General features: G+C 45.4%; 1 protein-coding gene across 10 annotated transcripts in view; it reads left to right on the top strand.

The window, feature by feature from the left end:
- RFX2 (regulatory factor X2) overlaps window positions 1–13,591 on the top strand; it is a 76,226-nt gene that overhangs the window by 27,363 nt on the left and 35,272 nt on the right. The gene's annotated exons all lie outside the window — the stretch shown is intronic.

Raw genomic sequence — 13,591 nt, 5'->3', positions numbered from 1 at the left:
TGTTGTGCTGAGCTGGGACAACCTGGAACCTCCTCTTCCTCCCTTTCCTCCTCCTCTTCTGCCTCCCAAAGAGCAAACCCCCAGTTCATGCCACAGTTCACCCCGTGGTGGGATCCTCTGGAGATCCAGAGCCCTGGCTCCACTGGTGCTGTAAAACCTGAGACAAAGTGATCTCTTCTCCAAACAGCCCCAGTTTGTGTTTGTTGCTTCTGCTTCACTTTGTGAGGCACCACAAGGCTCGTGAGTGGTGCTGTGTAAATAAACAGCAACACCCAGGGCTGTGCTGGCAGCAGTTCCTGCTGTGCTGGCTGGAGACAGCTGCTGCAGCCACCCCACATCCCCCTGGAATACTGCAGCCAATCCCCCTGGAATCCTGCAGCAATTCTCCATGGAATGTTGCTGCAATTCTCCATGGAGTACTGCAGCCATTCCCCACGGAATACTGCTGCAATTCTCCATGCAATACTGCAGCCATTCCCCACGGAATACTACAGCCAATCCCCATGGAATCCTGCATCAGTTCTCCATGGAATCCCGCAGCAATCCTCCGTGCAATATTGCAGCAATTCTCTATGCAATAGTGCAGCTGATCCCCATGGAATACTGCAGCCAATCCCCATGGAATCCTGCGGCAATTCTCCATGCAATACTGCAGCAAATCTCAATGGAATACTGCAGCAAATCTCAATGGAATACTGCAGCAATTCCCCATTGAATAATTCTTCAAATCTCCATGCAATACTGCAGCCAATCCCCATGCAATACTACATCAATTCTCCATGGAATAATGCAGCAATTTTCCATTGAATACTGCTGTAATTCCCCATGGAATACTGCTGTGGTTCTCCATGGAATAATGCAGCAATTCTCCATGGAATACTGCTGCAATTTTCCATGCAATACTGCAACAATCTCCCGCTTCCCACTGAAATCCTCAAAAGCTGCTTGGTCCTAAAGCCATTGAAGGGTTGTCTAGTCCAAGCAAGTAAAAAATGAGGGCTGGTGAGCTACAGGTGTGAGTTAAACTGATCCCTGGGAATTAAATCCAAATAAGTGACACATTCCATAGTTCCCTGACGTCAGACAAGCTATAAAAGCCTAGGACAAGCTATAAAAAACAGCACCAAGGTTTGCAGCTCCTTGTTCCAAAATGAGCCCAATTCAGGCAGAGGAGGATGAGCTGTGCCCAGGTACCTGGCATTGTCCTGGGAGCAGCCACAGCCTGCAGGGACACGGAACCTGAGGCTCTGCCTTGGCTGATGATGGAAACTTTTAGATATGTTCTGGAAAGGAACCTTGGAAATGCTTTTTGTGCCAGGTTTTTCCTGGAGACAGTTTTCTCACAAGGGCCGGGAGGGACAGGACACAGGGAATGGCTCCCACTGCCAGAGGGCAGGGCTGGGTGGGAGACTGAGCAGGAATTGTCTCCTGGCAGGGTGGGTAGGGGTTGGGATGGAATTCCCAGAGCAGCTGTGGCTGCCCCTGGATCCCTGGCAGTGCCCAAGGCCAGGCTGGGTGGGATTTGGAGCAGCCTGGGACAGTGGAAGGTGTCCCTGCCATGGCAGGATGGGCTTTGAGATCCTTCCAATCCAAACCATCCTGGGATTCTGTTTCAGACTATTTCTACTTTCAGAAATTGTACTTCCCCCATTGAATCACAGTCCTGGGCAGCCCCCTACAGTGCACATATAAAAAATATGGGAAACAATTCATTCAAGCCCAGAACTTGTGCCTGTTTTCATCAGGTAGCACCAATGTGTTTGTTGCAGCCTGGGCATGGAGAGCACTGGAGTGTGACCTTTAATTCCTCCTTCCAGATGTGAAATCATCCTCACTGCTCAGCAGATACCTAGATGTTGTTTCTGAGCTAACATTTGCCATCATTGCAGCAAAACTTTTCTGAAGTCAAGGTTTAAGCAATTCATAGGAAAGAAATAACAAGTTCCACTTGTTGACAGGGTTGTGCTACACAAAAAATCTGGAATCTCTTTGACTTTTCTTACCAGTAAACAGCTGTGAGTGGTGCAGGTGAGTCTGTGAGACCCCCAGGGATGGCTGGAGCTGTGCCAGGGCTTGGCATGGAGCTCAGGGAAAGGTTCTTCCCCCCGAGGGTGCTGGCACTGCCCACTGTCAGCAACTTTTCTGCTGCTCCTTTCTTCTTGCAACATCAGCTTTTTATTCTTCAAAGATGAATGCAGCTCTATTACAAAGATGACCTAGTTCTTTAGTTTCAGAAGCTTAGGCTGGTTCGTTGACTACATGTCCATTTTCCTGTAAATATGACCCTACATTATTAACCCAAAAGAAAACAGGCCAGGTTTTTGTATGGGAAGGATGTCCCCAAGAATTACTTTGTCCCTCTTCGTGTCTGAGATTCCTGCACATGGGATTTGGATTTTGCCAGCAACCCCTAAACTATTGTGGCTTGTGCTCTTCAATTTCATCTGGCTCTTAAGGAAACTCTAAATTACAGATCCATTCCTGACTCTTTTCTGTCCTCAAAGTTACTTTTAAAGAAACAGCAGAGATCAGAGAATGGCTGTTACACAACAGTTATGTGTGTGTATATATATTACTTGACTTAATTCTGTGAAATCTAATTAAAGACTGGGTGTATATTTGTATTTCAGTATATTATTAACTTGCTAATAAAAGCCATTTCCAGATTTGTATTTTTCCATGAGGACCAGGTTTCTGAAAAAAAAAAAAAACCCAACCCCAGCTATAGTGCCTGCTGCCCTTGAAAAGTGTGTTTTGGGTTTATCTGTGTTTCCAGGTAACTGGAGCTTGTAGACAAGCAGTGTTTGCTTCTGTTTTAAATTAATTTAACCTAATCAGTGGCAGGGTCTGGTGCCTTGTCTTGTTTATAAAATTTTGAAGCAGTGTGATGAGTAGTCTCTTCGGAGCGCTTCTTTTCAAGTTGCTTGGCATGTTTGCTTCCCACTTCCATTCCCCTCCTCTTAGCAGGACTCAGGGAAGGGGCAAGGCTATGCCACATGGGTAAGCTGCTTCAGCTGCCAGCTCCAGCAGCCTGGGAGGGGACAAGGACATGTCCTCTCTGTCAGAGATGGCCCAAAGCTCTCCCCACGGGTGAGGAGGGGCGGGCTGTGAGGTGTGGATGGAACAGTACCCAAGGGTTGGTGCTGCTGTGGGGGTGTTGGGCACTGTCCTGCCCTGTCCCAGGCTTGTGGGGTGGCTCGGTGTCACCTCCATGTGGGATGGAGAGTTCTGGTGCTGAGGTCGAGGTTTGGATGAGCCCAGGCTCTGTCTGGTCTTCACCTGCTTCCATATCCTCCCAGGATCTGGAGGGCTGGCCAGGAACCTGGAGAGGGGCTCTTTGTCAGGAACTGGAGAGACAGGACAGGGAATGGCTGCCAGTGGCAGGGGGCAGGGCTGGATGGGAGATTGGGCAGGAATTGTTCCCTGGCAGGGTGGGCAGGCCCTGGCTTGGGGTGCCCAGAGCAGCTGTGGCTGCCCCTGGATCCCTGGCAGTGCCCAAGGCCAGGCTGGGCAGGGCTGGGAGCAGCCTGGGACAGTGGCAGGGGTCCCTGCCATGGCAGGGGTGGGATGGGCTTTGAGGTCCCTTTTAACCCAAACCATTCTGGGATTCTGTGAGATTTCCTGGCTCCCTCTCAAAGCCACAGCTCACCTCCCAGGCCTTTCAGGGCAGTTCAGATCCCAGGAATTGCTGTTCCCATTTGCTCTCTCAAGCTCAGGGAATGTCACAACTGGAGCTGGACAAACACCATGGACAGGGATTGAGTTCAGGTGCTGAACAAGCAGATTCCCAAAATCTTTGAGCTGCAGCCACTGCTCACCACCCAGGTGGGAGCTTTGTTCTCCCAGCACCCCTGAGTGGTCTGATTTGGAGCCCTGGCTGCTGAGAATTTCAGATTTTCTGTGCTGACAGGCACTGACCCCCCAGAGAACACTGCATTGACCTGAGGCCATGGAGAAGCTTCCAAAATGGAATGATAGAACTGGGATTGTGGGTGTGGAGTTTGAATAGAAATGTGTGATATCACAGGTGGAAAACTTAGAGTTGAAGGTTTTAGAATACAGTAATAGATATAGAGCAAGATTGAGGTTTTATGGCAAAGGCTGGTCCTTCTTCTTCTTCTTCTTCTTCTTCTTCTTCTTCTTCTTCTTCTTCTTCTTCTTCTTCTTCTTCTTCTTCTTCTTCACCTTCTTCTCCATGGGTTTGGGTGGTTTTGTGTAATTGGATAAAAAAGTCCACATTGCAGGGCACGGATGGTTGGTTATTGAGTTAAAAGTGAAATAATTTAGGTGTCATTTCTTAATTGGACAGTTTATCCTCAAAAGGCCTTGTAGAGAGAGACGGGGCTCCATTTTAGTTTGTTAGAGTGAAGTGCTGTAGAACTCAGGGTTGGTGAGACTGTGACATAGATCAGAACTAAAAACATCTGAGTCCCAACAAGAAATACCATCCTGTGATTTAATCCCGACCCTGGCAAAAAGAATCAAAGAATCAGCAGTCTGAGGAAAGGATAATTCCTAAATGGGAATGCTGGGCAGAGCAGGCTCTCCTTGGCTCAGCCAGCAAAAGCAAAGAGTTCCTTTGGATTTCCCATCTGAGGGAGCTGGAATCGTGTTTGTTTTTCCAGAGAGATGGGGACACCTCATGGTCTGGGTTGGGAGCCGTGTCCTGCTCCTGTGCTTCTCCACCTTGGGAGCTTTTTTTGGGCAATGGAAAAAATTAAATTGGTGTTTTCCTGATTGGAATTTCAGGGTGTAGTGGTTTTGGTTCACTAATTTAAGATTTTTTTTTTTTTAATTTTGAGATTTCCTAATTAATGAACTAATGAGTGTGGTGGGTTTCAGTGCTGGCTAATTACCCATGCACTTATTTTTTGTTGTGAGACAGGATTAGGAGAAAGGTAAAGCTTTCTCCTAATTTAAATTTTAAAGTTTTAAATTTAAAGTTTAAAGTTTTAAATTTAAATTTCAAAGTTTTAAATTTTAAAGTTTCTCCAAAACTGTAAAGGGGTATAAAGGAAATTTTATTATCAGTAACTAAAAGGGAAAATGTTGTAAGAATTAAAACAAACTCTTTAGACTACTTCTCCTCCCCCACAACTTTTCTTTTCTACTGATGACGTAAAGACACAAAACTTCAAATTTCTAGTCAGTTTATTACCTTTAAAACAGTTTTTTTCCAGTTCACTTAGGGAGAGAAGTCCTTCTTGTTAAGGTTATGGGGATTTCTTTACCAGAGGAAAAAAATAGGTGTTTTTTTTTTTAAACTGTGCCCCAGGGGAACGCCTGTTACTCCTTGGAGGTCTCGTGCTTTGAGCAGCAGGGATGAAGGATGGGTGTGAGGCAGGAGCCAGGCTGGGTTTAACACAAATATTTGCCTCAGAGGAGGGAGAAGTCACTCGATCCATTTTCATTCACATCAAATAAACCAGTTCCTTCTTCCAAAGAATGAAACACTTCCTTTCTGTGCCCTGCTTCAAGCACAACCAATGCCTTTTCAGGGCAAGTTATTACATGGAGGCTGAGCCAGAAATATTGAATGAAATGGAAAATATTTAAGGAAGTTTTCTTTAGTAAAATAACTGCGGCCTAGAGTGTGGTGGATGAAGTAGATGGATACTTGCCTCTGCTAGAAAATAATCAAAATCAGCCATTCCTTGCATTACTTTTATTATTTTCAGTCTGTTTTGAGAGTGTTGAGAATTCTCAGTAGTGAAACCATTAAATGTAAATTCCCTGGTTCCTTTTTCTGCAGTCAGGGGAGAAAATACCATGTAGAGCCCATCTAGAACATCATGGTTAAATAGCATTTTTATTTCTCCTGCATTCCATTACTGCTGTTCTGGTTTTCCCATTTATCTAAGCCCCAAGCCAACTAAACCTGAATAAAAGTTTCAATAACCAAATAATTATTTTTAAATGTAAGCCTTTCCTTCAAAGCATGCAAAAAAAGTGCACAAAATCAAACAGTAAACAAGGAAAATCCTGTATTTCAGTTTGGATCCTTGCAGGTTAGTGTTGTGAATGAGAAATAGTTTTGGTTTTTTTGTAGGGTTTTTTTTTGTTTGTTTGTTTGTTTTTTTCTTTTTTTTTGTGTGTGTTTTTTTTTTTTTTTTTAGTTAAACTGCAGCCTTCCCATTATTTTCAGTAAAATAACAGATATCAGGAGATTTTTATTAAAAATTTGCAGCTGTATCATGGGGTTGGATGAGATTCCCTGGGTAATTCACCCCCTGGACAGGCTGAGATTCTTTCAGCAAAAGGAAAAAACGTGGAGCACAAACTGTGCCAGCTGAGGCTGTTGGCTGCACTAAACCTCATTAATTCCTGATAATATTAAAGATGAACAAAGGTTATTTGCTGAATTAATTTAAGGTGAATTTTCCTGTATAAAATGCCTTTGGCAATCCCATCCACCTCCAGGTTTCCTGCAGTTCTGGTGCCTGGAACAGCTTTAGCTCTACCACGGAATTTTTAATGTTGGAAAAAACCTCTAAAATCAAGTCCAATAAATACAAACCTTGCTGTAGCTGAACTTGTCTCTCTCCCATGTCTGTAGAGATTTTAGCTGCAGATTTGTTTTCAATTCTCACAATGGGAAGTGTCTGACAACCTGCACAGGTGAGGATTAGAAATTCAGGATGCCTGGGTTAAGCTGGAGAGCCAAAGCTTTGGGAATTTGTTCCCTGCTTGAAGAACACCAGAAATAAAAAGCCTCATTAGAGCAGCTTCACCTGGAAAAATAAACTTTTCCCACTTTTAGGTCTTGATTTGAACTAAAAGCTGTGGAATTTTGTGGACTTGGCAGTGATGATGGTTGGACTCCATGATCTTAAAGGTCTTTTCCAACTGAAATGGTTCTATAAATAAATCCTTCAGGCATCCAAAATCTCATTTAACATTTCCTCTACCTCTAGGCAGTCATTTTCCTGTTGGATTTTTATGCCCCACATTTAAATCCCCTTTGAGAAGAAGTTGTTAAGCCCATTTATGAATGGCAAGGACAGGGGCAGTGGATTTCTTACCCAGGAGGTAATAACACCCACCAAGGTTTACTGGGAATAAAATAAGCTACTTAAATATAAGTAGCTATAAAAAACCCCACTTTATCCCAGAGGTCAAATAATTGATTGTTCTTCAAACTAACCAAAAACTCACTGAGGATCTTTTCCTTTCCCTCATTTATATCCCAGTATTATATTCTATTTTAAAAGTCCTGTTAGAAATTAAAGGATGTAATAAAGGAATTTGAAAAGTTTAAATAAGATCAAAGGATGGCCAACCAAGTAAGCTTTGAAAAGCAAATTAAATCAAATAGTTCATGATCTGTTTTGTCTTCAAATGAGCAAGTGATTCACTGGAACAGCAACAATTTTAATGTTTTGAAAGCAGCACTAATAGAAATGTATGATTCTGTAGGGAGGAAATTCCTGCCTGGCAGGGTGGGCAGGCCCTGGCACAGAATTCCCAGAGCAGCTGTGGCTGCCCCTGGATCCCTGGCAGTGCCCAAGGCCAGGCTGGGTGGGATTTGGAGCAGCCTGGGACAGTGGGAGGTGTCCCTGCCATGGCAGGGGTGGGATGGGATGAGCTTTAAAAGCCCTTCCCATCCAAAATATTCCATATTCCATGATTTTCTGAGTTGGCTGCTGCTGTAGAGTAGCTCATAGGTTTTATTTTCCCCTTAAAGAAATAAAGATATATAAATATAACTCCTAAATGCCCCATAAGAACCAAGGCTGTGCCAGTTTCACCTCTGATTTATGTGACCTGCTCTTAAAAAGTAAAAATAAGGTGGAGAGGCAGTTCCATCCATGTCCAGTGGTGACCTGTAGAATAAGAACAAAAAGAATAAAAACAAAATTTTAGTGGCCACAATTACAGCAACCCTGGCCCTGAGGAAGGCAGGGACTTAATTCCCCTTTAATTTGGAATTGTCTCTCCCTGAAATGCCAATGTGTTGAATAAATCCACTCTAAGGAGACCTTGTAGCAGCTTTTTAGTGTCCAAAAGGTGCCCATGAAGGAGCTTTAATTTGAGTTTGGAGCTGCCTGGGTGGATGGCAGCTCTGCCACAGAGCAAGGACCAGCTCTCCAAAACCAGACAAACCAAACACTGCCCTGAGCCCTGCTCTGGCTCAGATCACCACAACTCCTTCCACATCTGAGGCCTCCAAAATATTTCTGTTTGAGGCCTCAGGAGATGATGGCTCCTGTTAAATTCTGTGGCCACTACAATTTTGTTTTTATTATTATTTTTTTTATTCTACAGCTCATTAGTGGACATGGATAGAACTCCTTCCCCACCTTATTTTTACTTTTTAAGAGCAGGTTACATAAATCAGAGGTGAGACTGGCACAGCCTTGGTTCTCATGGGGTATATAGGTCTTGTATTTACACATCTTTATTTCTTTAAGGGGAAAATGTGTAAAATCCATCTCCTGCATGGCAGAGCCCATGGGTGCCCTGTGCCAGGGAGTTTTCCAGTGTTCTGCATCAGCAGAAACTCCCTGGCTCCAAAGCCAGCCCTCCTGCTTCCACAGAGCCAAGCTTGGCTTCCTCCTCTTAGGCCTGGCCTAAGGCAGAGAGGTTTATCCACCTGTAGCTCCCTCACACAAGGAGCTGACAGAAACCATTCAAAGGTGTCTCGTGTCCTCTGACAGCCCTGACACTGGGCACTTTGCAAAGTGAGGAGTTAATTAATAATCAACAAAGCTTCTGGTGGCTCACACAGAGGATCAGCAGCATCTTCAGTTTATTTTCTCAGTTCCAGGGCTCCTTACTGGGTGAAGAAAAGCAAAAAAAAAGTCACTTCTTGTGGAGAAATGAGCAGATGGGCCTGACCATGCAGAAGGAATAAAATCCTGCTGAGAATCCCAGAATGGTTTAGGTGGGAAGGGACCTTAAAGCTCATTTTGTTCCAATACCCATGGCAGGGACACCTCCCACTGTCCCAGGCTGCTCCCAGCCCTGTCCAGCCTGGCCTTGGGCACTGCCAGGGATCCAGGGGCAGCCACAGCTGCTCTGGGCACCCCAAGCCAGGGCCTCACTGCCCTCACAGACAGGAATTCCTTTTTAATTTTGAATTTCTAATCTAAATCTGCCCTCTTCAGCTTAAAGCCATCCCCCTTGTCCTGGCACTGCATGGCTTTATAAAAATTCCCTCTCCAGCTCTTTCACAGGCACCTTTTGGACACTACAAAGCTGCTACAAGCTCTCCTTACACTGGATTTATTCAGCACATTGGCATTTCAGGGAGAGACAAGTTTAAAGTTGCCCAACGTGGCTGGTGATGTCACAGGGGCCACCAGGGCCCTGGAAGGCATCAGGGACATCTGGATTCCAGGTTGCATCATCACTGAATGAATCAGGCAGATAAGGAGGCTGCTGCCTCTGGAAACCTTCTGTTTACACACAGCTATCTGGGTATCCAAGCAAACAGCAGGGACAGGAAAGGAAATTCAGGAAAAAAAACAAACCCTAATAACTTCTGGGTGCTATTTCTGGTGCTGCCACCAGCTCGCTCCGTGACCTTGAACAGGATGCTTCCCTTTCCCTGTGCTTCAATTTTCCCACTCCTAAAAAAGCCACAAATCCTCCCCTAGGCAAGGTGGTTTTCAAGCACTGATCTCTGAGGGCTGTCAGGGCCTTTCAGAAAGACAGGGAGGAGCAGGACAAGCCTTGAGGGCTGATGAAAACTTAGTTTGTCACAGTGGAAATAGCACCTGTGAGCACACAGAACACCTGGACACTCCTTGGAGTGAGGGGATGCTCCTGAGCAGCGAATTCAGGGACATGAACCTTTCAGCTGTCCCATAATCCTGGCAGCCTCTGGGATGGGGGACAAGGAAGCAGAAATAAAAAGCAAAAGAATAAAGAACTCAAATCCAGGACAGAGGGGTGGCTAATGACAAAAAGAAAATTGCTAAGTGAAAAGGCATGGGGATTAAATCAAAATAAGTGGGGTGGGATTCTGGCTCTGTCACACATGAGACTTTCCTTAGGGGTTGGGGTGGATTTTGCCCTTGTTGGTTGATGGAATTCTCCATCCTATAATCTGACTAGAGCAAGCAATGAAAAAAAGAGCAATTATTTCTTGTTACATGCCTGCTTTTAACAGTTTTTGGTAAGCATGGAAACAATATGAACTATGTTTCATTCATAAGGCAGCCCTGCCTCCATGTAAATGGCCTTGCCTTTGTTCATCTCTCCTGCCTAAAGCAGCTCCAAAACGCTGGGGAAACAGAGATAAGAGGAGCATTTCAAAATATTTCCTATGTTCAAATTTGCAGGGGGAGTGGGGGGAAAGGAGGAGATCCTTTAAGGATAAAATTCCTTCATTACATCCTTTTATTTCTGGCAGGACTTTTGAAATAGAAAATAATACTGGGATATAAATGAGGGAAAGGAAAAGATCCTCAGTGGGTTTTTGGTTAGTTTGAAGAACAATCAGTTATTTGACCTCTGGGATTTTTTATAGCTACTTATATTTAAGCTTTAAGCAAACCTTGGTGGGTGTTATTACCTCCTGGGTAAGAAATCCACTGCCCCTGTCCTTGCCATTCATAAATGGGCTTAACAACTTCTTCTCAAAGGGGATTTAAATGTGGGGCATAAAAATCCAACAGGAAAATGACTGCCTAGAGGTAGAGGAAATGTTAAATGAGATTTTGGATGCCTGAAGGATTTATTTATAGAACCATTTCAGTTGGAAAAGACCTTTAAGATCATGGAGTCCAACCATCATCACTTCAGGTGCTGAGGAGAGGATGGAGCAGCATCCCCTGCACCCCAAAAGAGCCTGGGGAAGGAGGGGCTGGTGCCAGAGCTGGCCCTGGGTGCTCTCACATGCCAATGTGTTCAATAAATCCAGTGTAAGGAGAGCTTGTAGCAGCTTTGTAGTGTCCAAAAGGTGCCTGTGAAAGAGCTGGAGAGGGACTTTTTATAAAGCCATGCAGTGCCAGGACAAGGGGAATGGCTTTAAGGCGAAGGAGGGCAGATTTAGGTTAGAAATTCAAAATAAAAAAGGAATTCCTGTCTGTGAGGGCAGTGAGGCCCTGGCTTGGGGTGCCCAGAGCAGCTGTGGCTGCCCCTGGATCCCTGGCAGTGCCCAAGGCCAGGCTGGGCAGGGCTGGGAGCAGCCTGAGACAGTGGGAGGTGTCCCTGCCATGGCAGGGGTGGCACTGGGTGGGCTTTGAGGTCCCTCCAACCCAAACCATTCTGTGATGGAAATACAGCTCCTAAATCACTCTCTACAGCTCGCTGAGGGGTGGAAGGGTTTCAGGTACACCTGGAAGGTGCCTGTGCTCAGCTGGGGTTGGGCTCTCTCCAGGCAGCACTGACAGAACCAGAAGACACAGCCTCAAGCTGTGCCAAGGGAAATTTAGGTTGGATATTAGAAAAAAGTTTTTTACAGAAAGGGTGATAAAGCTCTGGAATGTTCTGCCCAGGGAGGTGGTGCAGTCCCCATCCCTGGGGGTGTTTAACAAAGCCTGGATGTGGCACTGGGTGCCAGGGTTGAGTTGAGGGGTTGGGGCTGGATTGGACTTGATGATCTTGAAGGTCTCTTCCAAGCCAGTGATTCTGGAATTCTGTGAATTCTGTGAATACCCCATGAAAACCAACCATGCCAGTCCCACCTCTGATTCATGTGACCTGTTCTTAAAAAATAAAAATAAAGTGAATGGGAAAGAGCAGGACTTGGGGTGCCACATTTCCTCTCCTCCCTGCTTTCCCCACCCTCGGAGCCTTGGCTCAGGTGCCAGCTGGGTTGGCAGCCGTGCTGCCAGGGCATCAGCAGAGCTCTGCAGCACCTCGTGCTGGTTTCTGGGAGCACAGGAATTCTGTGTGTGCTGTCAGCTTTTCATCAGCACAAATTACCCAGAGCAGATGGCACACGGATCTGAATCCAATCCTCAGGAAGCACAGGATGCATTTAATGAGCAGTGAATTATTCCTTCTCCAGGATGTTGCACTGATAAATAAAATAATAACAAGTCCTGTTACTTGTGGCTTGGCAGTCCAGGACTTCTCTGTCTGTCTACCTTGTCTGCAAGTGCCATCTGCAGATTTCCTGGGAGCCTTTGTGTCTGGCTGTCATCACTGCCTCGTGGAACAAACCTGAAAATCACACTGGGGATTTCTTTTGGCAGCAAACAATTCATTCACCTTCCACCCTGCCCACATCTCTCTGCTCTCTTCCGGCCACTGAGGGAAAGCAGAAGACAAAAAGTGCCAGCAGAGATGAGTTGTTGGTGATTTGAATCATAGAATCATGGAATATTCTGGGTTGGCAGGGACTTACAAGGATCATCAAAGTCCATCTTTTCTAAGTGCTCGTTTCTGATTATAGCTGCACTTCAAAGGAGACCTTGTGTAGACCTAAAATGCCAAGAGCTGACCCTGCCAGAACCTTTAACAGATGATTAAAATATCTTTGTCAACTCACCCACCTCTGTTCTGTAACCTCACCATTTTACACTCAGAGAACCCTGGAGAGCTGCAAACCAAGCCCAGGGCACAAGGGACAGAAAATAATCACTTTTGGAAAAGTTAGGGGAGTAGATGTGGTAAAAGTGCCCCCCTCTCCTGCCTGGACATCTCCACCTGAGCACACCAAACCCAGCAATGCTGCCCCAGTGTTTAATTGCAAATAAATTGGGGCTGGAGGAGTCAAGGAGCTGAAATTCACTGGGAGAATTTTTATTTTCCTGATCCCACGGCGCTGTTGCAACTGGAATCTTCTCACGGGGAGGTTTTGGCTAAAACCCAGGCAGAGGCAGTGATGGGGAGAGGCAGGTGCTGCCTTTTTATAGCAGAGCTGCAGGGGTGGGGGTGCTGAGGGCAGCTGGAGAGGCCTGGGGGGGACACAGGAGTAAATATTGATTGAATTTCCCTTCTTTCTGGCTTGTTGGTTTAATCTGGTAGCTGTAACTCTGGGGGTTCTGTATCTACTTTTTCTCCCAAATGTGAGAAAAATGATTTGCAATCTCTGGGGTTTTGGGAAGGTTGGGAGAGTAATTGCAATTTGCTAATGGGAGTATGGAATATTGGGGGAAAAACCCTTAAAAATCTCGTTTTGGAGAATTTTAATATTTGGGGGGCTTTGTTGGTGGCTGAATGAATAAACAGGTAAATTCTGTAACTTCACACCCCCCTTGCATTTCTTTTGAACACAAATGAGCAGGTCCAATGTCCTTCAATTTCTCATTTTTTCTTTTTTCCTTCTAACTTGCACAAAGGCGAGGGAAAAGTTTAAATAATGGCAAGAGAAGGGAAATAAAAGACATAATAATCTTGTTTGGAGTCAAGGCTGAGAAAGCAGAAATGGCACTGCCCAAAATCTGGATGTGTTTAACCTTTTGATTTTGAAGTGACAGCAGAAACCATCCTAAAGTAGTTTATTAAGCAGGAAGTTTCACAAGAAACCAAGGAAAAAAGGCTCCCCCACCCCAAAAAACCTCTCAAAATGTCATTGTGTGCTGGCTCAGCATCCCCTGGTGTCCCCAGGGCTGGGACAGTGCCAGGAGGGAGAGCTGGCACTCAGGATTTGAGGATGCTGAGGGCACCATCAGCTCTGCAGGGGGATGCTGTGCCT

The sequence above is a fragment of the Passer domesticus genome, chromosome 21 (assembly GCF_036417665.1).
Source record: "Passer domesticus isolate bPasDom1 chromosome 21, bPasDom1.hap1, whole genome shotgun sequence".
Lineage (NCBI taxonomy): Eukaryota > Metazoa > Chordata > Aves > Passeriformes > Passeridae > Passer > Passer domesticus.
This window is presented reverse-complemented; position numbering and strand designations above follow the sequence as displayed.